We start from the raw sequence: 22,216 nt of genomic DNA, 5'->3' as shown, positions 1-22,216 counted from the left end.
TATCTATGGTACTATCTTAATTTCTTATTTCAAGCCTACTCTTTGGAGATTTGGAGGATGAAAATAACAGAAACAATCAGGCCTGTGTTCATCTCATCTAACTTAAAGTATCTAACTAGGTTAACTTAATAATTAAGTTAAAAGCTTAATTGCCTCTGTAATCAATGGTGACAGATAGGCATCTCAAGAGTCACATCTTAAGTTGGCTGAATTAAGCCTTTGGAGGTACCTCTTTCTCTGGTGACTTTAAAGGAGCATAGAATAACAATTAATATCAGCTGAAATCCCTGCATATTAAGTCCCAGATGTCAGCCTAATCTTCCAGATTTCAGGACTGTCAAAGCTTGAGGCCGTCTAAATTTATTAGGTAGCTCTGTACTTAGCTTGACCCTCCCTGGGCACCTAACAATAGGTACCTATGCATGCTCAAAAATGCCTGTCCTGGGAATTAAGCACTCATTTCCCACCAGAGCTCCACTGCAATCTATTTCCAGGCATCTAAGCTCTACCTATGTCACAGGAGTAACTTTCTAGAGAAATCTAATGTGTTACTGTGGTGGTACTCACCTTTTGTGTAACAGCTGAGTGATTAGACCTTTCATCACAGAAATAGGAGGCCTGGACTGTAGGCTCTTTTCAGCCAGGAGGAGGTCAAATCCACATCATTCATATTGCATAATCACGTAGGAAGTATCCTAGGTAAGTGCATAAATACACTTTCCTTGAAACAGAGTCCCTGTGCTGCCAGGAAAGCAACAGTCAAAGATGGCGAGCCGGTAGGAGGGACTTTTGCTTTGATCTACTAGTGCACTAAACTGAGAGAAAAGAGCTACAGGCAGTTTGGATTGGAGTGAATAAAACCACCTAATATTTTCTGTTGGGTCCTTGCATACGTAGTGAAGGTGTAGCCAGTCCTCACAAACTGCTCTGCTGGAGATTCTGTGGATTCATAGGAAGAAGGATGTGCCTTAACTGAAGGGAGGCAGGGGGAGGGATCTTTCTCTGCAGGCCTTCAGAGGTATCTATTGTTTTGTTGACTTCAAGAGAACATAGCTTTAGAGAATGCTATTACTCTCCTGCAGTCCTTCCTATATATCACTCTAGGCAGTTAAAAGATATGTGAAAGAATTTCCAAATTAAATCCTCTGAGACCCCAATGTAGGGCTTTCAATTTGGTGCCTAAAGTTAAGCAGGATGGATCTGTCCAATGTACTCACTAGTGCAGAGGGTCTTTTCAAAATTTTGGTGTTAGCCAGGAATAGCTTTTCTAGGATACTGTGGCTGTTTCTTATGTTTATACATGGTCATCTAACTTTCTAGATCAAAAAGTATGAAATTGCTTCATTAAGCACTGGAAAAATAAGATGTTTCCAGTGGTGTTAGGTAATAGCTGTTCATAACAACATTTCTAAAATTAGAACATTTTAATTATCGTATTTTAACAGATTAGCAGCAATGTAGATTGCCATATCATAACTAATCAAACAGGAAATATGTCTTGTATTTCATGTTGCTGTTTAGATCATGAGATATTTGAGCACCAGGGATAGACTGTCACAGCCTGGCTCACATCCACATTGCTTGAGTCCAGATTCCTCTAAGTAGAGTGACTGTCCACATGGCATGACACTTTGTTTTGGTCTCCACTGTGGCCAGTGTGATGCTCTTAGGACGTAACTGTTACATGTACGAGTGGTTTTCTTTCTTTCTTTTTTTTTTTCCCAGTTCAAAGCATCTCAAATGATCTTAGTAACCCACCAGAGTGATGTTTTATAGCATGCAATAGATAGGTGCTGGATGCCTAGGGGTTGCTTGTGCAGCATACCATATGTGAGGGTGCAAAGGCTCATGAGCTTTTTCAGTTAGTGCTACTTTTTCTTTATTCGCGATTAACTTAAAAACAACATTCCAAGGCTCAGTGCCTCAGTGATCACAAGATCAATGACACAGCACTGGGGAAAACCGACATTTTTGCCGATGACTGTCCATACAGGACCTCACATGCTCTCTACTAGAAATGTATGAAGTGTGTGAGTTCTTGAGGAATGTGGAGTGGAGGAAACCAAACCTTGTACAGTCTCATCCATGCTGTCTCCAAGGAGTTGACCCTGGAGTGAAGTATATTCCAAACCTTCCCATGTCTTGAAGAGAGCTAATTGGGGCAACCCAGCCCAGAGCCAGTGAGCAAGCTAACAATCAAGCAACGCATTTGAGGTTGATCAAGCAGGGCTTGATATTGTTCCCTGTTTAGCTACTGTATAAGTGTCCTTCAAAAAATATGAATTTCATGTCAGTGGTTTTGCAGCCCTTTTTGTAGAAAATCGTCAGGCTAAGGGCTTTTATGGACATATTGGTGAGATAGAAAGCACTTTCAATGAAACATCTGAACTTCTGGACCCTAAACCTTGGTTTTCATGGGATTTCAGCACTGTTTCTGAAAACAGAAGTGGTTATCAACTCTCTGCTTTGCAGGTACACTGACCTTATTGTTTACATTTAATTAATCCTTTTGCATGGAGAAGCCTGAGAAACTACATTTTGCTCCTCTTTGGTTGGACAGCCTAATTCTGTGGGTACAATGTATGTTTGAATCCAGGCTGTGGCATTAATTGGAGCTCTGCTGGAACTGTAAGCTGTGAGGAGGACTAGGCCTTCCATGCTGTTATGCCCAGATCTGTTCACATAGCTGGTATATAACTTATAGCAAATAACAACAATGAACTGTGCTAATATGTTACCAGGGTTTCACTCTTTGCTTTCTCTTCTAATTAATCATTTTAACACATATAAATTACATGCAAGTACATATAAATAAAATATGCGTATATACTATATATAAAATGTCACACATCAAAGAATGAAAAGATTGAGTTACGCTTGCATCAAGTGATGTCCTTCTTGTGGGTATGAAAGGCAGCAGAAGTTGTAGGAAAAATTACTTCAGTTCTGGCAAGAGCAATAAGGATTGTGTGTAGTGTTGTGTATTCAAAGCTGTGTGTTGAAAACAATATCTGAATAGAGTTTTTAATAAATATATGAGGATCAGAGATGGAGGTGATCATTTTTTCTATTTTAGCCTGGAACAAAGATCTCAAATGTTTTTCAGGTTGCAGGGGAAAGGAGAAGGAAAGACACAGAAAAGTCTGGTTTTTGTATAAATGGAGTTGATGAATGCATGAGGGTGAAAAATAGGAGAAGAAACTTTCACTTTGATGCAGTAAGAGTACAAAATTAGTGCAATAATGATAATGGCTGAAAGACTTGAGTGGCTTGCAATGATTCGTGTAGCTGCCTAAGATTACATATACTGCCAAATACACACTCCATATACTGAGGTGTATGAAAACTGTTGGAAATATTGATGGTAGAACGTAAAACTTGTTTTAAAACTCAGATGATTTTTATCAAAAGGTTTCCTGAGGTTCATGGACCTTTTGAATGAACTTGAGCAAAGTTATGGTTTTGCAATGACATCATGAAAAGATTGTGGTGGCAATGTGAAACCTAGCAAAACTCCTCACTTACGAGGCAACTTGCAGTCCGGCAGCACCTACCACCTTCTGCGTATCAGTGGGACTAACATATATCATGGCCCTTGTAACTTTGAAAATGTCTCTTTTTCAAATAAAATCGAGACTACAGTGTAGAGCTTCTTTGCATCTTTGAACATGCGAGAGGTGACTTGAGGAATCTACTGTGTACAGCTTACAAATTCTGAATATTTTATAAAAAAGCTGTATCATTTGGTGCCTCCATGTGTGCGGAGTCATTTATCATCCAGATCAGGCTAGATTCCTGACATGTTGCCCGTCTTGTCTGGAAGCAATAACAGAACTTCCACAGGAAGATGTTAGCATTAGGGACTGAGAAGTGGTAAGGCGAGGGATAGACTAAGGAAAACAGTTATAAAGATCTAGTTTGACAATGCTATCTGAGGGAGTGGGAGTGAGGAGATGTGTGACAAATCTCTATAGAACAAAGACCAAAGGTGTAAGAGCAAGTTTAAAAGGACAAAGGTATAGGATTTTAGATTATATTTGAGATTTTGTAATTTTCTGTGAAGTCCTCTCCCATCCATCTGTCCTTGTTTCCTGAGCCTAGAAACATCCATGATATAAGCTACTCCAGTAAAGGTCTATTATAATTAATTCTCTATTTTTTGTTGCTCTGTCTATTCTTAGCCTCATTGCTGCCATCCACTGTTTTGTTATGCTTCCTAGTTTCTTGTAGGTTAGAAATAGGAAGTTCATAGCAGAAGCAGTGGCTGTTGCTTCAAAGTCCTGCCAAAATGACTCCTTGGTTTTGTGTTGGAACTACAATATTGAACCTTCATAGCAGTGGCATACTATGAATGTCCTCTTACCTGATGCATGTTCCTGTTGTGATATAGAAGTGATTTATCCATAACGATCTTTCTACAGGGTGAAAAAGTAGCCTAGTCCTGAAAAATCATGGAAGGATGGAGGGAAAAAGAACAGAGGATTTTTAGTGGCCCACTTCAAACTCAATGCATTGAGATTTCCAGCTACCTTGCAGAGGATGCCCTACTACACACAGGATGCAGCTCATTGCTAAGTGAGTGCTTCTAGGGAACAATGCCTGGTTAAAATCAATGATTCATAGTAAGATAAAATTTGGGACTTATTTTTTTTTCAGAAGTTATAACAAAACTTTGTTTCAATGCTTTACAATGCTCTAGTAGATCTAGTCATATAGAAAGAAAGTGAGATTCAACACTATGGGAAGCTGTCTAGGGTAGAACTCTAGGTACAGCATATTAGTGCTCCAGAGAATTATGAGGAGAAAGATCCAGGAAAGGGGACTTATGATCTTGAAAGAATATCGACCCAAATCTGAAATTTACTCAGGATTTGTCAGGAAGCTGACATATGGAACAAGGAATAAGAATTTTATTGTTTTGTCTTGGAGTAAAAATATACACACATATTTCCTAAGGTCTCTATGTCTTAAAATGTTTAGTTTTACAAACTTTTGGAAAGTTTGTGTGGTATGTGTTTAACTATCTCATATCTTGAAGAATATGATCAGTCCTATACATCTACAGGGAACAAAGTAGCATAGCCACTCCTGTTAAGTATGAATATAGATGAAGAATTGCATTGACATGTATTAAAATATAAAAGTACAGTCAAAGAACAAATATTTACATCTAAAACAGAATCATCCTTTTTGTGTATGTGAGAAAAAACAACATTCTTTTAATGGTAGAATCTTTTCATATGTTTTCTAGGTTAAAAAAAAAAAGTTTCTGCATTATTGCCTTAGGAAAATAATCTTTTTTTTGGTCATGCCCTTTTCTTCCATTTGTGTTCGCAAAGAGGTTCCTTTCTCCAGCACTTAGACTGATTCATCTGACAGAGTAGTCTTCCAAATGTTTTCCAGTAAATTCTCTTTCTTTGAAATATTTGTCCCTTTCCTTATCATAATATTAAATATCTTTAGATCAGTCAACCTATAGGGGTTCTTAATGGTTTCCTCTAGAAACCAGCACGTTGTAAGTTTATTTTCATATTGTGTTTTTAATGTGATATAATACTTGCTTGGTATGCCACTGCTGCATTTAACAGAAGCAAATCTTGTTTAAAGTTTTCAACGTGTATTTTCCCCAAAGGAACAGACATGAAATGTGGGGCTTTGTCATAAAAAATCTGTTGGGAAGGCAGAAGTGATGAGGGTTGAGAATTAGAAGCAACTTGGTCTCTGCTGAAAGAACCCATAAAAGCCTAGTTTATCCTCCAAACGAGCTGGTAGTAGCAATGACAGGACAAAGAAATTTGTGTGAGCTGCTTTAATATGGTTATGACAACTATCAGTAGGCCACACATAACCCTTATATTAAACTATTTAAAATGTTTAAAAATGCAGGATACTTTTTCTTTTTGTTTTTACCCAGCCTAGGTGCCAGAGCATCTCTACTTTTTATGAGAAGTTATCCTCACTTTACATAAAGCAAACAGGAAATTGATAGTAGAGCACTGATGAAATCTGTGACTTTCAGGTCTGTTTTAGCACCTAAAAGAACAATTCTTAAAGCTGCTCTCTGGATCTGAAGTATCTTGTAATGGATGTGACAGCTCCTATTTTCTGTCCTTCAGAGGCAACTGTGTTCACCTGAACAAAAACTAGACATTAAGTGGTGCAAGGAGGGTGCTTACTTGTACCCTGCAATGAGTAGAAGAGTAGAATGGAATTTCTACATTCTGATGAACTGTGGGGGATTTTAAATTTTTCTCCATTCTGTATGAGAATTAAAGCCAAATATTTTGAAATTCTCTGAAGGATTTTTTTTTCAAAGTCACTGCAGGTTGGTAGAAACATATTATTTCAAGAAAACTGAGAGATTTTGATTTTGACAAATCTTTTTCACTATAAAACATAGTAATATAGAATTAAAATATGCAAATTATGACTAAAACTTAATTAAAAATTAAAAAATGAAAAAAAAAGGAAAAAACTTTGATCTGCACACACTGTCAAGGGACGTTCAACCTTGTTGAAAATTTCTTTCCTTTTTTTACTTCCAAAATTAAATTCCAGGAAAACCGACCTGATTTTACATAGGTTTTGATGGCACTGCATATTCTGATGGAAAATGGCTCTTTGGGAATATCCCTGAGCAGCTCTGGTAATGAGTTTATCCATGAAACATTTGCTGAACAGGTAATGTCTACTGAATTGAATTACTGTGCTTCCTCTGTAACACACTGATCTTTAGATTCATGATCTCATTTGTTTACTTTGCTCTTTTATGGCTAAAGTGAAACTAATCAAGGAATAAAAAAAAAACAGGATAAAGCATTATATTGGCATGCAGTTTATGTTTTCTTATTTGCAGATCTGCAAGCTTTTCAAAACTAAGGCAATAGAAAATTAACTGTTCCATTGAAGGATGCTGGGAATTGCTCTCACTCTCACTAAGTTTTATCTGCTGAAACATGGTTTGACTTAAGTTTTTATTATAATGAACTCATTTAATAGAAGAAGAAAAAAATACCTGTCAAGAAATCAGCTGTAAGACCAGTCAGTTCATTAAAAAAAAAAAAAAACCTTTTCTGTCTCTACTATATATCACAAAGGGGAGAAGAAATTATTAAAAGGAGAAATAAAGTGATTACTTTGATTCATTTTAAGTTGGTGTAGTAAGTTTTACAAATGTTGAGATATTGTCTGAATATTTCAAATTTAGCTTTTTATGCAATGTATGGCTTTGCTAGATAATTTGTTATGTTTTTAATTGTCTTGGAAAAGTAGAGTACTGAACTTGTAGGGATGGATGCATCCAAAATATTTTTAAAAAATTCCCTTGTTCTGGCATGATTTCCTTGTAATACCACTACAGGATCCTGCCAGTTGCCAATGGAGAATTCTTCTGATCATTGCTTAACTGGGATTTTTTGGCCTTGCCTTGTAAGCCACCTTCCCCTTCAACTACTTATTAATGTCTGTGCTGCAGCAGCTAGATATGTAATTGTGTGCTGCTTGTGGCACAAACACAGAGCAAAAGTACAGCCTCTGCCCCTGAGAACTTTCAATCTAGTTTCAAGGCAAGCGATAACAAATAGACTCAGGCAGATGGGGAATGTAAGTAGTCAATGCAGCAAAACTTGGCCTCCTGATAAGCAGAAGGATTGGCTTATGTGTAGCTTAATCGCCACCAAATTTCTCTGTCATGTGAAAAGAGAATTTTAAGAAGCGTTTCCAGTAGGTCGTGGTTTTGGTATTTCTGCCCTCCTGAGTAATCCGCAGAGCAGACATCTCTGAGGAAAGTTATGCAGAAAAGGCTCACTGAGATTAAGGTGTTTGCTGTGTAGGAGATCCTAGAAAATTATTGTAACCAAGTTGTAAGAAGCTGCTAGAAAGAGGAAAGGAATAATCCACTGTCCATTTCTAGCATGGTGAGGACTATAGACTTAGCCTGTGCTACAGGGGATTTAGGCAGAGGAAATACTCTTTATCCTTACACTAAGCTTAGAAAAACACTGGAATGGAATGCCTAGGGCAGCTTCCAAGTTCCCATCAAGGCAATTTTAAATCAGTCGGTCAGACAAATACCTGTCAGAGAAGACAGGTACAGTATAGTCATGAGACTGAAGAGTGGAAAGGTGATCTCCCAAGCCCTCTTCCAACTCTGTTTTCTGTAATTCTGGGTTGACCATTTTATGAGCTTGTATAAGAAGGCAGAGGGAAGCTAACATTTCTAACCAAGCTCCTGCTGCTCATCATGGATCAGGACTGCTTCTCCTTGGCCCATTTGAAGGAAGTAGACGCATAGTTGCTTCCCAGTGTGGTTCTGTGTAAATGACCCAGGTTTGTTCAAGTTTGGGTATATTAGGGGGTTTCCAGCTGGGGTCGTTTTGACACATCGTGATTACAGGTGTAAGGGTGCTGACAAATGTTAGAAAATGGTGGCTTGTGAAAGGCATTTGAGGTTGATCCATGCAACTAAGCTGTCAGAGTAACACAACTTGCTGCAGCCAGTGCGAGAAAGGCAAAAGGTGGTATTTTCCTGAAGTGTGCTGTTGACCAAGCAGTTGACAAGAGAGATAGGAAAAAGAGGAACATGCTTAAAAATTCTTATTCCAAGTTCACTGCCTATATCTATACTGATAAATAAGAGGGATCCAGGGATTGTTTCCAGGGTCTTGGGATGAAAACTGACTTACATTCACACTGATGAAGGTAGTCCTTTCTGGACCACAGCGGGTCTGTCCATGCCACAAGTCTCTTGGCCATGTATCTTTTCTGGACCCTGTGTGGCTGTCTTTCTAGGCCTAAGACAGTCTCTAAGTTTTCTTTACCAATGCAGATGTCTTAATGTGATTGATCTGACAAACAGAACAACCTGGAGGGGCCAAACTTTTAACTAGCTTCAGAGATCCTCAGATATAATCAATTGCTAAGTATGTTAAAGATGTTGAGCTCAATATCTGCCTGGCAGTTGAGAAACCTGCTGCCTCCCATTGGAAAGCAAATTGCATTTGACCTCCATGACACAGGATCAGGCTCCTGAAGGGCAGAGTCATTGCTACTGCAGGGGCCTCCTGTGCCCATTTTAGTTCTCAGAACAGATTTCCCCATCAGACATGAATAAGAGACATTGAATAAGGCTGTGATGAGGTTACTTACACAGAGTTTACTCTGCAGACCATTCTCATAATCTGCTCCTTACCTTCTAAGTGTGATAACATATTAGCATTTTCATTTTCTGGACAACTTAAATGAAACCAGGGGCTATAACAGAAACAGCTAGACCTACTTAACTGTATGTGCCTTTAGCAGCCACCTTAATAATTTGAAGATTTACGAGTCTCCTTAGACATCTGTCAAGTATTTTTCTTCAGAGTACTTCAGAGATCTATCGTGCCTTTAAATTTACTATGGAGAGGGTAGGATAGCTTGTCTTTTTGTGTGATACTATTCTGCATCTTGGATTTCTGTATAGTATTAATGCTGTCACTCCAATGAATTTACAGCAATATTCTGCTGAGACAGCTGCATCTCCTGGCCATGCACAACAATGAGGTTACCATCTATTCTTCATATGCAAATAATTCTTGTTTTTCTTTGCCACTTCAGATTGAATTGTTGAACTAACTCAGTTTAGGGCTAACTGTGAGACCATTTAGAAACATGAATATCACATGGCTTTTACTAATGAAGGTTATTTTATGAGAGCTCCAGACTGTGCACTGGCTTTGAGTTTAGCTCTGGAGGAAGTTCAGGGTGCTAGTTTTGATCCATGACACTTTCGATCATTTAGATTAAAAGTATCCTACAGGTCACCTTTCTTCCAATTCTTTCACTTGGCAGTTTAAGAAGAAATGATTTTCTCAGGCTTATAATTCCTACACATATTTTCCTGGGATTGAAGCATGCAATACCTGTAAAAAAGGTCCTTCACTTCTAGAAGCACTCCTTTTAATTTTCTCACAGCCCATATATTTGCTGATCTTCAGAACAGAGCTGTATGTATCACTGATTTTTCGGTTCAGCGGTTCAAACAGCAAAAAAAGTCATTTTGGGTCAACCTGAAACAAAAAATTGTTTGGTTGCTTCTCTCCCGCCCCTGGAGAATCAAAAGCAAGAAATCATTTTGGATTGAAGGAAATACCTTGTTTAACCCCAAATGACATGTCAGATAAATTTTATACCACTTTTATAATACAGAGGAAATTTGGGAGGAAAGTATTAAATTCACAAGGGAAATTCACTCATAAAAGTGAATGTATGATGCTGCGTTCATCTGTTTATCTCCTTTTCCTTACCTCTTGTATCCCAGTGTTTGCAGCAGATTTTGGGGAAGTGGGAGACACAGGTTCAAATCCTTTCTGATTTTAAATATAGATTTTCTATTTCTGTAGCATGCCTATTGGTGCATTTCACTCTTGCTTGCTGAAGCTGTTCCACTTTTTGTAAATAATTGAGTATTCATTTTGACAGACAGGGAAATAAATGTGAAAGCCTGATTCTTTAGTTTGCTGATTATGACATTTTAGCTTAGAGGTATGAAAGTCAGTGGAAGTCCTTGCTTCAGTGATAGTTTAGCTACTTCTACAGGCTACAGTGGCTTTGAAAAAAGAGTTTGTTCCTAGAATATCTGAATGCCTAATGGTAAGAGTACTTTTGTGTAATAAGGAAGATCCCAAGTTCAGGTTTATGATTCATATTGAGTAGAGTGAGGACTTGAAAAGAGCCTTTTGCCCTCCAGCTTGAAGTGCCTTCATCTGTGCCCAAGCCTGAGAAGGGGCAGTTGCACTTTGAAGTGACATCATTCTCGTGGGGCTGCTGCAGTGTCTCTGGCATGTTTCTGAAAAATTATATTGCTTTCTCCAAACGAAACTGTTTATCTAAGTTGAGCTGAATCCACAGATAATTTCAGCAGTTCCAAAATTCCTCCCTTGGTGAAAAAAGACATTAAAACAATGTCTACCAGTTCTAGTTCAGAGCACTGCATAGTTACTGTGTTAAATCTATATCTTCATATCTGATATCCAAAACCACCTCCTAACATCTTTATATTGATTAAAGACCACAGGTTATAGCTATAATATGCCACAGGCCATCTCCAGTGTTTTGCCATTAAAGAAAATCAGAACAACTCTATTGTACAGATGACATAATGGCCCACGCTTCAGAAAGAGACAGAAACCCCAGTGGTCCCTACCAATTTATCCTGAGGGGAAAAAGCCTTCCTGACCTCAAATTCGATGGTTAATTTATCCCTGAAAATGCTCTGAGACTTTAAAGGAAACATTTACTCTCAGGTATAATGTAAGCATCAGTACTACAGGCTTTTAGGTTTGGTCTGATATACTCCACCCCTTTTTCTTAAGCTTAATGTCTTCAGTGAGGATGCAGGAGACCCACGTAAGATATTTGCCTTGCACAGAAGCACCATTGTTCTCAAAGCTTCCTTGTGTCTTAAGTGCCCTATCTTCAATATTTTCATCTCCTATTTTTGCCAGGTCAGGGTATAACAAACTATAAAGGCAATGGAACAGTTTGTTTTACAAAGCATCGATTCTGAGAAACTCTAAGATATGGCAAAAAAGAAAAGAGAGGAAAAGAGAAGAGAGCAATAAAGTCAGCTTTGTAAAACGTCCTATTATGTGATTTAGGATTATAAAGAGATAATAATCTTGAAGTACAAAATGTACCATTTTGCTTTATTGCTGAGAATCCCCAAATTTATCTGCTCCAGAGTTTAAAAAGTCAATTCTTTAATGAACAAGAAGCCCTGCTGGTGTTATATTCTCTCTCTTGTTTCCATAGAGTTATATGCCAAAGTATTTTATTAATCTGAGAATGTAATACAACACTATTTAAAATTTTAGAATCTTACTTTATTAAAGGTAATATTCAGAGGTTATTGCAAGAATGAGAAGGCAATTTTTTCAGTTGCATTAAAGTAACTGTAATGTTCGTGTTAACTTCCTTTTTAATTCTTGCCTGAGCAGAAGCCTATGCCAATCAAGAAAAACTCATTAATCCAGTTAACAACCATAACAACAGTTTTTCTTGTGGGATCAAGGAGGCAGAACTCCACTACGCATTGCCCATTAGCCCAATGTCTTCTGCCTTTTTTTGTATAAAATTCATAGCTCTGCTTTGTATCACATTTTCTTGAATTAATTTCTTAAGTATTTCCTCAGGAAATCTTGCTCTATTCTATGGCAGTGAGGAAGAGGGCCTGTGGAATATCTAACGTGGTGTTTTTGCATTTTGTGGGCCTGAAAGCTGTTCCTTCATCATGGCTTCCGAGGGGAAAAAAAAAACATGTCAAAAGAGCAAAGTCTACGGAGAAGGCAAATCATGTTTTTGTCTCCTCCGGTACCAGCTAGCTCTTTTGTCTTGCAAGATGTGGCTGAGGATGGTGTATTTGTTGGAGGAGTGATGTTTTCTGCATACCCTGTGGGCATGTGAGAGATGGCCTCCTCTGCTATGAAGAGTCCTCATCATCCATGTAAAGAGCTTTACGTTGAAAGTATAACTAAAAAAAATAAGAATAAAGATTTTTAGGTACCTAAAGATACAGGACTCTAAGTCCCATTGACTTTCAGTCAGGTACAGGTTGCTTTAAGCATAGGTCATTTAAAATTTTACTCATGTACTTATTTCTGGCAAAACCATATCCAGTCTTTAGTTTATGTAGAAAATCTCCACAGATGTACTGTCCATTGTCTGCAAAATTTCTTTTATCATGACAAACAAGGACTTCTTAACATACCAAATAAGTAATCTCTAATATTCACCATGGCCTGGAAATACTGTGCATTATAAGTAGAGAGGTCAGAAAATATGGTTACTGTGGTTGACATTAGTGATTTCCTCTTTCAATAATATAATAGTAACTTAAAACTAAGTGCAAGCTGCAAATAAATTGCTGCAAATATTGGCTCAGCATTTGATAGATTCACATGTTCACATTTCCTTTAGTGGGTTTTTCCCCCAAAGACACTTGAATAATTGAGTTTTGCTGGCAGGAGAGCAAATTCTAAAGTTACAAAAGCAATATTGAAATTCATATATAGTGTACTTGTGCCCTCAGTATATAAGTGCTCAGCAAATTAGGAAAATTAAATAAAGTCACATGCTTTACCTGACCAGTTACAATGTACTGACAGAGATAATGTAACAAGCATTGAATATCAGAGGCTCACAGGGAACTGTTTAGGCTCAATCCACAGTAAAAACTATTCACCGGAAGTGGTCAGATGATTTTGATTAACAAATAAACTAGAAAGCAGATTTAATAGCAGATATTCAGCAAGCAGAAAATGAGGTTACATTCAACAGATGAATTATTCATTGTGAATTATTTGTTCAGTTCTAATAATTACAGCAGAGAAAAATTAATTAATGTTACAGCAAATACTCTAATTTTCACAATAAAAAGAGGCTCATTGAAATGAGCCTCAAAAAGAGATTTCTAAATGAAAGAAAGAATGGGACATGATCAAGAATAATATGAAGTCACATCCTGAATAAAATTTACACCTGTGAGTAATTTTACGCAGATATAATGCCACACAGATACACTTTCAGTAAAGCACTGGGACATCATGAATATTTTCTTATTTACTTTCTCTTACATTATGTGTATGGGAAATGTAATTTTCTTGACCACAGTTCACAGATACATTTGTAGGATTATGTCCTAATTGAGTAAAGTACAGATTTAGTTCTGATTATTTTCCTGATAATTTTATTGCCATTTCTTCACTGCTTGGGGTCACAAATTCCAAATTACAGTTCTAGAAGCTTTACTGAATGGAGAGATTCTCAGCAATAAAGCAGCTACAGTTTAAAACCACTAAAATGACAGTATGGATCTCAGTGGAGACTATCAACAGCCAGATGACAGGAAATTTTTGTACAGGCATGGAAGGAATATACTTATTCACTCTTCAAGGGAAATAACGGAAAACAATGAAAAGGCTGCTTTATCTCAGTCACCCTCTTAATTGCTAGACCTTTTAAAAGAATAAATAGATTGCACAAATGAAATAAATGTCCTTGAGGAAATATCTTAGAAGAAGTATCCTACAATATTTAAAGGAAAGACATCTTAATTATTACATTAACAGCCTTATAGAATTTTTTTTCAGTTAGGTCAATTTAGCAGAAAACTAGTGTGTTAAGGCATTCAGAACACTTGTTGAACCAAAATCTACCTTATTTTCAAAATGGGATTTTCCACAGGAGAGGTAGACAATGAAATTTTTAAAGTTTTCATGAAAATAAAAGCAATTAAAAGAGATTTTTACAGTTTTGTCATTAAAAATCATTAAAAATCCTCAGATATTTTTGATGAGGAATTTGAAAATTTGAAGAAGAATTTGAAATAAAAACAAAATCTTTTTGGTTTTGCTGACTTTTCTTAAGAAAAGCAAAAACTTTTCCTGAACAAGTCTAATAGTATTCTCTGATCATTTCAGGAGGCTGTTTAAAACTTGACTATGAAATCTCTTGTTTTCTTTGTGAGGCCTTTTCTAAATAAAAGGGATATGCTTAATTTGCTTGCTGCATCATTTAACTAACAGAAGTTCCATGTGGTAATATGTTATTAAACTCATAATTTTAAACCGCGTTCCAAAAATGATCTGTGAAAACATGGGTTGCCATCAGAATCCAGCTGCTCAAGAGCTAAGTAACTATTTTGTGGTTACGACTCAACAGGGTGAAAGTGAAGTGCAGCACCTGTTGAAATGTATATGCTGAAAGCTGTCCCAATAATGCAGTGGTAATAGTGGGATTAGAGATCCACTGTGCTAAAAATATACAGAATATACAGAAAGGGTGTCCCTGCCCCTAAGATTTTTTGAGTATAATTTAATCCCAAAAGGCAGAAGTCATCATGAAATGGGGAGGGTCTGGCATGGCAGACGAGGATAATAAGAACTCAAAGGTATGGCCATACAAAACGCTTACACATCTAGTTTGATTGGCTTATGTTTAAAACGTGAAAAATACATAAGAAGCAAGGGCCATTTTGATACTGCCTAAAAGCTGGAATTCTTATTAATGCAGCCTGGATCAAACGAGAGGCAAAAAGCTCTTATGAAATCAGAGTTCAAAAAAATGCAAGGCTAAAGGGCCTTCTGCAGACTCTCTTCCTTTCCTCCCAGGGAAGGTCTGGCCCTTGGGTCTGTCCAATTTTAGAATATGAGAAAGCTATAAAATTCTTTTTTTGGGGGGCGGGGGGGGGGGGTGGGAGAAGGGGTGTCATATTTCCTAGTTTCTCTCCTTGTGGAGCAATTAGCCTCCTCTGAGACCCGGTGCAGCTTCCCGCGGCAGACCTCTACAGTAATCTCTGCAGCAGGTCCGACACCTGCTGCAGTCACTGGCTTACGTGGTTTTTGTTTAACCTTTTTCATCGCTACAGGAGACAGCAGTATAATGGGGCACCTCCAGGAATCAGAAGGTGGTTGTTAATTCCAGCCATTGCAGCTCTTTGTGTAGCCTTAGATGTGGTGTTTTAATCCTTGGAGCCTCATTTACTGGGTATGTAAAATGCCAGTTTACTTTTTCAGTTTGAAGGTAGCATTTGGACTCAGCAGTGCTTTCAACCATCCACACTTCCACCTCTGCCAGCCTCCTCTGTCGGCAGCGTGTGCCATGTTGGATCCCCTCCGTGAGCTGCGTCAGCATGTTGAAAGCATCTAGGCCTATCTGCTACATTTTTCCTTTTTGCATCTTTTTTCCTAGTACAATTTTGCCTGGCCACTGGCAGCTGTTAGATCTCTAATTGGCAGTGGAATATCTCTCAAATTATAGGAGCTGTATCACATGTAAAATATCAGTGTTTCTATAACACTGCGGTATTCCAACCATTACCGTAATGCAGGAGCTTTTATAACATGAGGTGCTACTGCTCATCCCTTTAATTTTCCCTTAAAAATACGGCTTCAGAGGGGAGAGTTTTCAATCACAATGCTATAAATGTCATTAGTATTCTCATTACAGTCCATACTATTTATTTATGGAGTGCTCAGAAGTGTGAGAGATGCTGTATGGCTCTGCAGACCTTCTGAGCAAGCTTTAGATATGGCGAGGAAAGTGAGAGACCTGAACAATGGGTGAGTCAGACAATTTCTGTTAGTATTAATTGGATCTGAGAGCAAAACTGAAGGGGAGCTAAACCACTATTCAGATATCTCTTAAACGTCCACGGACTTTACTGGCATTAGTATTGAGAACTTAACTACAGCCACATTCTCGCCAAGCAGTGATGACAATAATTTCTAAGACTCTGTAACATCTTCTGTTTATTTTTTCCTTTCTACACCTCTTCCAGGAAGATTTCTGTGTCAGCTTCCAGTGTGCCCAGTGGGGAAAGCCTGACTTTTGCTTTCAGGGGATTGCTGATGCCTGACTAACAATAATAAAAGCAGTGTGGGTCCCTGAATCCTCCCGGGGACACTGCAGTCGGCACCGGGTGTTGTGCATTAAAGCTTGGCCTTTCAGAAACACCCACGGAAACAGACTGCACCAACTTGTCAGTGGCTATTCAATTCTTCAGTTAAAATGTGAGCTGACTCTTTTATAGTTCTGTGTTTTGCCTCCGTTTCTTATTGTAGTTTCTACCAGATGCAGGTTATTTTAACACTTGCTTTTCGGCAGTCAGTTATATATTGAGGATTTTTTGTCCTCTGGGAGGTGTGCTCAGTTGTTTTGATTGATTTTCACTCTTTTTATTACCTGCAAAATACTAGATTCTGAAAGTAATAGCAACCATCGTTAAATAGTATAGGAAATAAAAGATATTTCACTTGTCTTAAGGCTGTTTCAATCTCCTTTCCCCTTTCTACACAGACACAGAAGTTTGTCTATGGCTTAGGAAAAAAAAGCCTTTTTCAACTTAGAGATTTTTTTTTGTCCTTTAAAGGTAAACTTGAAAGACTAGAAAGACATACATTGTATGAACAGAATAAGAAAAATAAATTAAGCTCTAAGAGTCTGCTTTATTCTGCCCACTACATTTATCCCTGCTGTTAGCAGGATTAAAATTTACTACTAGAGAGAGGCATAAATAAAGACATGTTCTCGGAAAATATATGTAAATGCGAACACACCTTTGAAAACCTCATTTGGCAGTTCAGATGCCTAAGTGCTTGAGCTAGAAGCTACTGTGAAATAGAGTGCAGGATGGAGAAAATGCATACAAAGCAAGCCAGAGGCAGAATGAGGCTATAATCCAGGTCTATAGAGTACCAGTCCAGGGTAGCATCCTCTAGGCTACGTTGCCATATATTTGCTTCAGTTATGTTTGTAATAGGGCATTTGTCTTTTCAGGGTTGTCTAAATTCGCTAGCTGGGGAGCTGAATCTGCTCCTTCCAGCAGCAGTAAATAACCCTGCAGGGCATGCTGGGGAGAAGTCAGGCTGCTGCAGGCTGCTGCAGGCTGCTGCCAGGAGAGGAGGAGGAGGATGAAGGGCTAAAGCTGCCTCTGCAAGGGGTAGGCACCAGGTTGGCAGCATCATTTTCGATGTGTGGGTCCAGGGGAGGAGGCTAACTGAGGATCTGGCTGAACAGTATGAGTTTGGGGTGCTCCAAAATCAATAACATGTGTCTGCATTCAGCACCAGGATTTTCAGGGCAGGTAAAATAATACAGCCTGAAATCTTCCTGTACAAATACCCCAGCTGTGATTGTTTAAAAATTGCCTGACCTGTCAGGTACTGTTGGGCACAGACTCCCCAGTGATCATTTTGAATCACAGCTGGATAATTAGCCTCTGGAGGGCTGGCAGCATGCTTGGGTGTGCCTCTATCACACAGAAACGCTACAGGCACTCGTGCACTGCTCGGGAGTCCTGCTGCTGGGCTAGCTGGCAAGCAGCAATACAGCCAAGGAAAGGGCGTAGAGGCTGATGTGCCCTGTTAAACAGGTGCTTGATCTCTTTTCTGGGCACCTTGCGTTATTAAAGGCAGGTGTAATTTAAAACAATCTGTGGGCTGCTCAAACACAGGCTGAGGGAATGCCTTTCACAGAGCAACAGACCTTTTGCCCACCAGCCTCAACCTATGAAATTTGCTTGTACCTGAGGAACTGACCCTTTGAATGACAAGGACAATGATCTGCACCTGTCCTGAACTAGACTGAAAGCTGGTTTTAATCCCATTATTTCCTCCCAGAGTGGTTTCTTATAAGAGGGGCCAACCTGTGAAAAGTGTAGCCAGTTAGCATATATTTCATTCTTCCTTATGTGTTTATTTGCATTTCTTTCCAGGCATGTGAATGAATGATGTGAGCAATGTGATTTGAATACTTCAGTGACTGGGTCTTTTAAATAAAACCAAGAGGGGATTGATCAGTGTCACGAAAAGCCAAAGAATCCCTTAAGCGGCAGCTCACATAACTGAGGGTTGCATAATTCAAAGCTGTCCTGGGGCATCTTTAAATGATGCATAGATTTTGTTTTCTTACTTTACATTTTTAGATGAGAAAGTTAGATGAAAGTTTCACGATGGTCAAAGTGGCACTGAGAGATGTGTTTTCCTTGGTAAAGCGGCTGCCCTGCCTGCCACTTGCTTAGAGTGAGGGGGGAAATTAGCTCAGCTGCTTTCAGTAAGAGACACTGCCTGAGTGATGCTCTCTCCCTGGTTAATTAAGATACCTGTTGAAAAGGTAATGCAGGAAGACAAGTTCAAGCCTTTTAAAGTCACTACTAGACATTGTTAGTGAGGATTGTGGGAACATTCCCGGTTTGGCTTGGGAGGGGATTTGCAAACCAAATTGTGGTCTGGTACACAAGGGCTCTTGGAGGGTCTCGCTGAGTGCTGCTCCCTTCGACAAAACCTGCATTGTCAAGCATCAGGTGGTGCAAAGCAGAGGATACAGCAAAGAAATAAATCCAAGATAATGATTTTATTTGTTCAGGACATTTAAGTTTTTAAAATCAGCAAATTAAGACAACATAATTAGTTAACAACAAACTGTATTTGTTTAGCCTGCCAGTCTGAAGAACTGGCATCATTAAAACATCACCTGTGGGTTGTGTTTAATTACCACACTTTTGAGATGGAGGTATACATTTTAATTTTCTGCCTTCTGAAACTGAAGTCAAAGTTTAATAAGTTGATATTTATGAGAGAGGAGATTGCAATTTATAGCACAAGCCCTCCTCACAAACAGCATCGGTTTTACCAAGCTGCTTTCCAAAAGCCACTAGGTGGCACAGCCCACTTACAGTTTGCTCGCGACGGTGTCACAGAGAAACGCTGGGGCTGGGGCTGCTGCAATCACAGCTGAGATAAATGTATAAACAAGCCGAAGAAATGGCCAGCATGAAAAATTATTATGGAGGCAAGAAGACCCTTCAGGTACTAAGCCGCATTCTTGACTCCTGCTGGCAAACTGCGGTGGAGGCCTTGATGTGGACGAGAAATAAATGGTTCTTGTAAGTGGCTGCGTTTGGTGAATGGTTGGAGGAAGAAGGTGGCTGAGTGATCTTGCACCATTGTCCTAAGATATTACATTCTGTGTGTGTGTGACTGACAATGCACTATTCATCCACTGACTTGCTTTCAATTTGCAGTTCCCTTTGCAGTTGGCTTGGAGATATTGTAGGGGTTGATAAATCTCCAAGTAAGAAAGGTGGGGCAAGAAAGCTAGCTGTTGTGCAAAATGCATGTCTCTTTTTGGCATGGTACAGAATTACAGAAATGCGATACTGATCATGGGCTGATCAGTTCCTGAACGCCCTCTCTGTACTCTCTTTGGGGCAGAGATTGGCTTTGTTTGTGTTTAGGGTAGTGCCAAGTGTGCTGGCGGTGCTTAAGCAGCACGTGGCAATTCATAACAGAGCTTAGTTTTAAGTACATTTCAGTGATGTGCTGCCAAGATATTAACATGGGGGATCCCACCAAATTACACCCTGTAGCCTGTAATAAAATCCATTTTTCCAAAGCAGCAGGCATTAGAAGAGAGGAGGGGGTGGCAAATATACTCGTTTATTTACCCATTTAAACAAAAAATATCCTTTCAAAGCATGCAATGGAACGGCAACACTTGGCAAACAAGCTAACAGGCAAGGCCAGATTCTCCGCTGTGCAAGGGACTTATTGCACTAGGAACGTGGCTTAAATACCCTGCAGAGCATTCCTTGGATACAAGGAATCTCCTGTATCTCCCTGGATACAGGGGTTTTCTAATTAGCCATAGACACGTCTGTATCTCTGTGCTGCGTCACGATGGCATAGAGGGTAATTTGGGAGAAGGAAAGGATCAAGACAAACCTCTGGTCTATTGTAACAGCTGTTACGTCCCTTGTGAGAGCTCCCAACAGAAGCTCTGGGAAGATGCTGCCAGGCAGCAGCTCTGAGAGAGTTTTTGCATAGCAAATTAAGAGGGTGACCGAGGCTCTGGTAAGCTGGTTGTCTTCTCTGGGGTTTGGGGCTTATGGCCCGATTAGGCAGCCTGGGATGTGCTTATTGGTTTTTCCCAAAGCACATAATGGGATATCACACTCGCACAGTTACTTAGTTCTGTGAGTATACAATTTCATCCTGTATTTCCTGCACCTGCAGGCAGTATTGCAGGTGGGTTAGGTCATCCAGGTGTAGATAGTAAGAGAGGATCCTGAAACCAAGCCTTTTCCTCGTCTTCCTCAGAGACTTGGTGCAAAAGACAGGCTTGGATGTTGTGTGCATCTAGCATACAGCTGCTGGCAGTCCCTAGCATCTCCCACAGCCATAAAATATCAGGGTGACTGGAGCATGAGGTCAGAGCCTGGTTTGTATGCATCCTGGGTTTGATGCCCCATTTTCCCAGAAACTACACAAATCTCCCTTTTGCAGGGTGTAAGTTACTTTGATGTGACGTCAGTCTTCACCCTTCTGCTCGAAGCTGTGTTACTAGGCAGTCAAAGAAGACAAGATCCCACAGGCTAGCAAACAACGAAAGGATGAGTTGTATGGTCCACGAGATAGCAAATGCATGTGGGAGAGGCCAGTCTTGGATTCCAGTCTTCTTCAGTATTTTTTTTTTTTTTTTTTGAATGCAGTGGTTGTTGCATGTAGAGTATATGTTAAATATTTCATGCTGCATCGTGGGCACCTATGGCAACATGCCAGGAACTAATCCGGTCATCCTAGGCAGGAATAGCTCAACAATGTTCAGAATGGGAGACAATGCCATCAGAAGCTGAAAATCATCTCAACCCTTTCATCGGTGTGGAGGCAGGATTGCAGCTCTTAGCTGCTGGCAAAACAAAGACCCCTATCGAACAATACTGTATGTATCATACTGTGCTTGGTTTATTCTCTCTGCTGGATTAAGAAACTTTAAACAGTGAGACCTGCATAATCAAAACCCATGCAGTGATAACCTGGGTTTTAAACAACTTTCAGAATACACACAATAAAATCACAATCACATAAGGGTTTTGTAACAGGAAAATTGGGGGTTAAAAAAGTGACTAGGACAAAGTAGAAAACAAAACCCAAATGTCACATTGAATCACATTCATTTTGGTTGGTATAATTGGACTGTTTTTTATTTAGTGACATGAGAGAGGTGCATATGCTGTTCCCTTCTAAAGCATTGTCTGAGAAAATATAAATTCTCTCACTTGTACAGTAGAATTTTTTTATAAGGATATCAGTTTCACAAAAAAGTTGTTGCGTCTTGTTTTCACAGCACAACTTACTGCGTCGTAATTAAGGCTGCTGCTGCTTCTTTTTCTTTCTTTTTCTTTTTCTTTTTTTTTTTTTTTAACAGCCGCACTAGTATTTCATTCCTGTGAGCATAGGATTTAAGCCTGTATTTCTTGATCCAGAAGACAAACCATCCTGAGTATTGCAAATGGGTTAGGCATAGATCAGTCAGGAATTAACAGGTTAGTTAATTTCAAGTGATTGAGCTTTAAACAGCATTTGGATTATCCCATTCAAATTCACCTCAGGCTGTAATTCACTGTGGTAAAACACTGTGATTCCTGAGGGTATATCAATTGCAAACCTTCCCTAATGATTTTAAAATCTCCCAAATGAATTGGTATATTGACACAGCTCTGTCCACAGTGGGGAATATTTGTAGTTCAACAGCTATAAATCCTAGAACAGTTGAATAATCTTACACTAAAACCAAGTCTTTAAACGTTATACGCATCCACTGTACCTTCTCCAACCATATTAGCTTATTTAATAGCTCTAACAGAGAAATGCTATCTATCACTGTTGTCCATGCTGGC

Source organism: Dromaius novaehollandiae, chromosome 1, assembly GCF_036370855.1.
Source record: "Dromaius novaehollandiae isolate bDroNov1 chromosome 1, bDroNov1.hap1, whole genome shotgun sequence".
NCBI lineage: Eukaryota > Metazoa > Chordata > Aves > Casuariiformes > Dromaiidae > Dromaius > Dromaius novaehollandiae.
The sequence above is the reverse complement of the archived record's forward strand: the minus strand, read 5'-3'. Positions refer to the sequence as shown.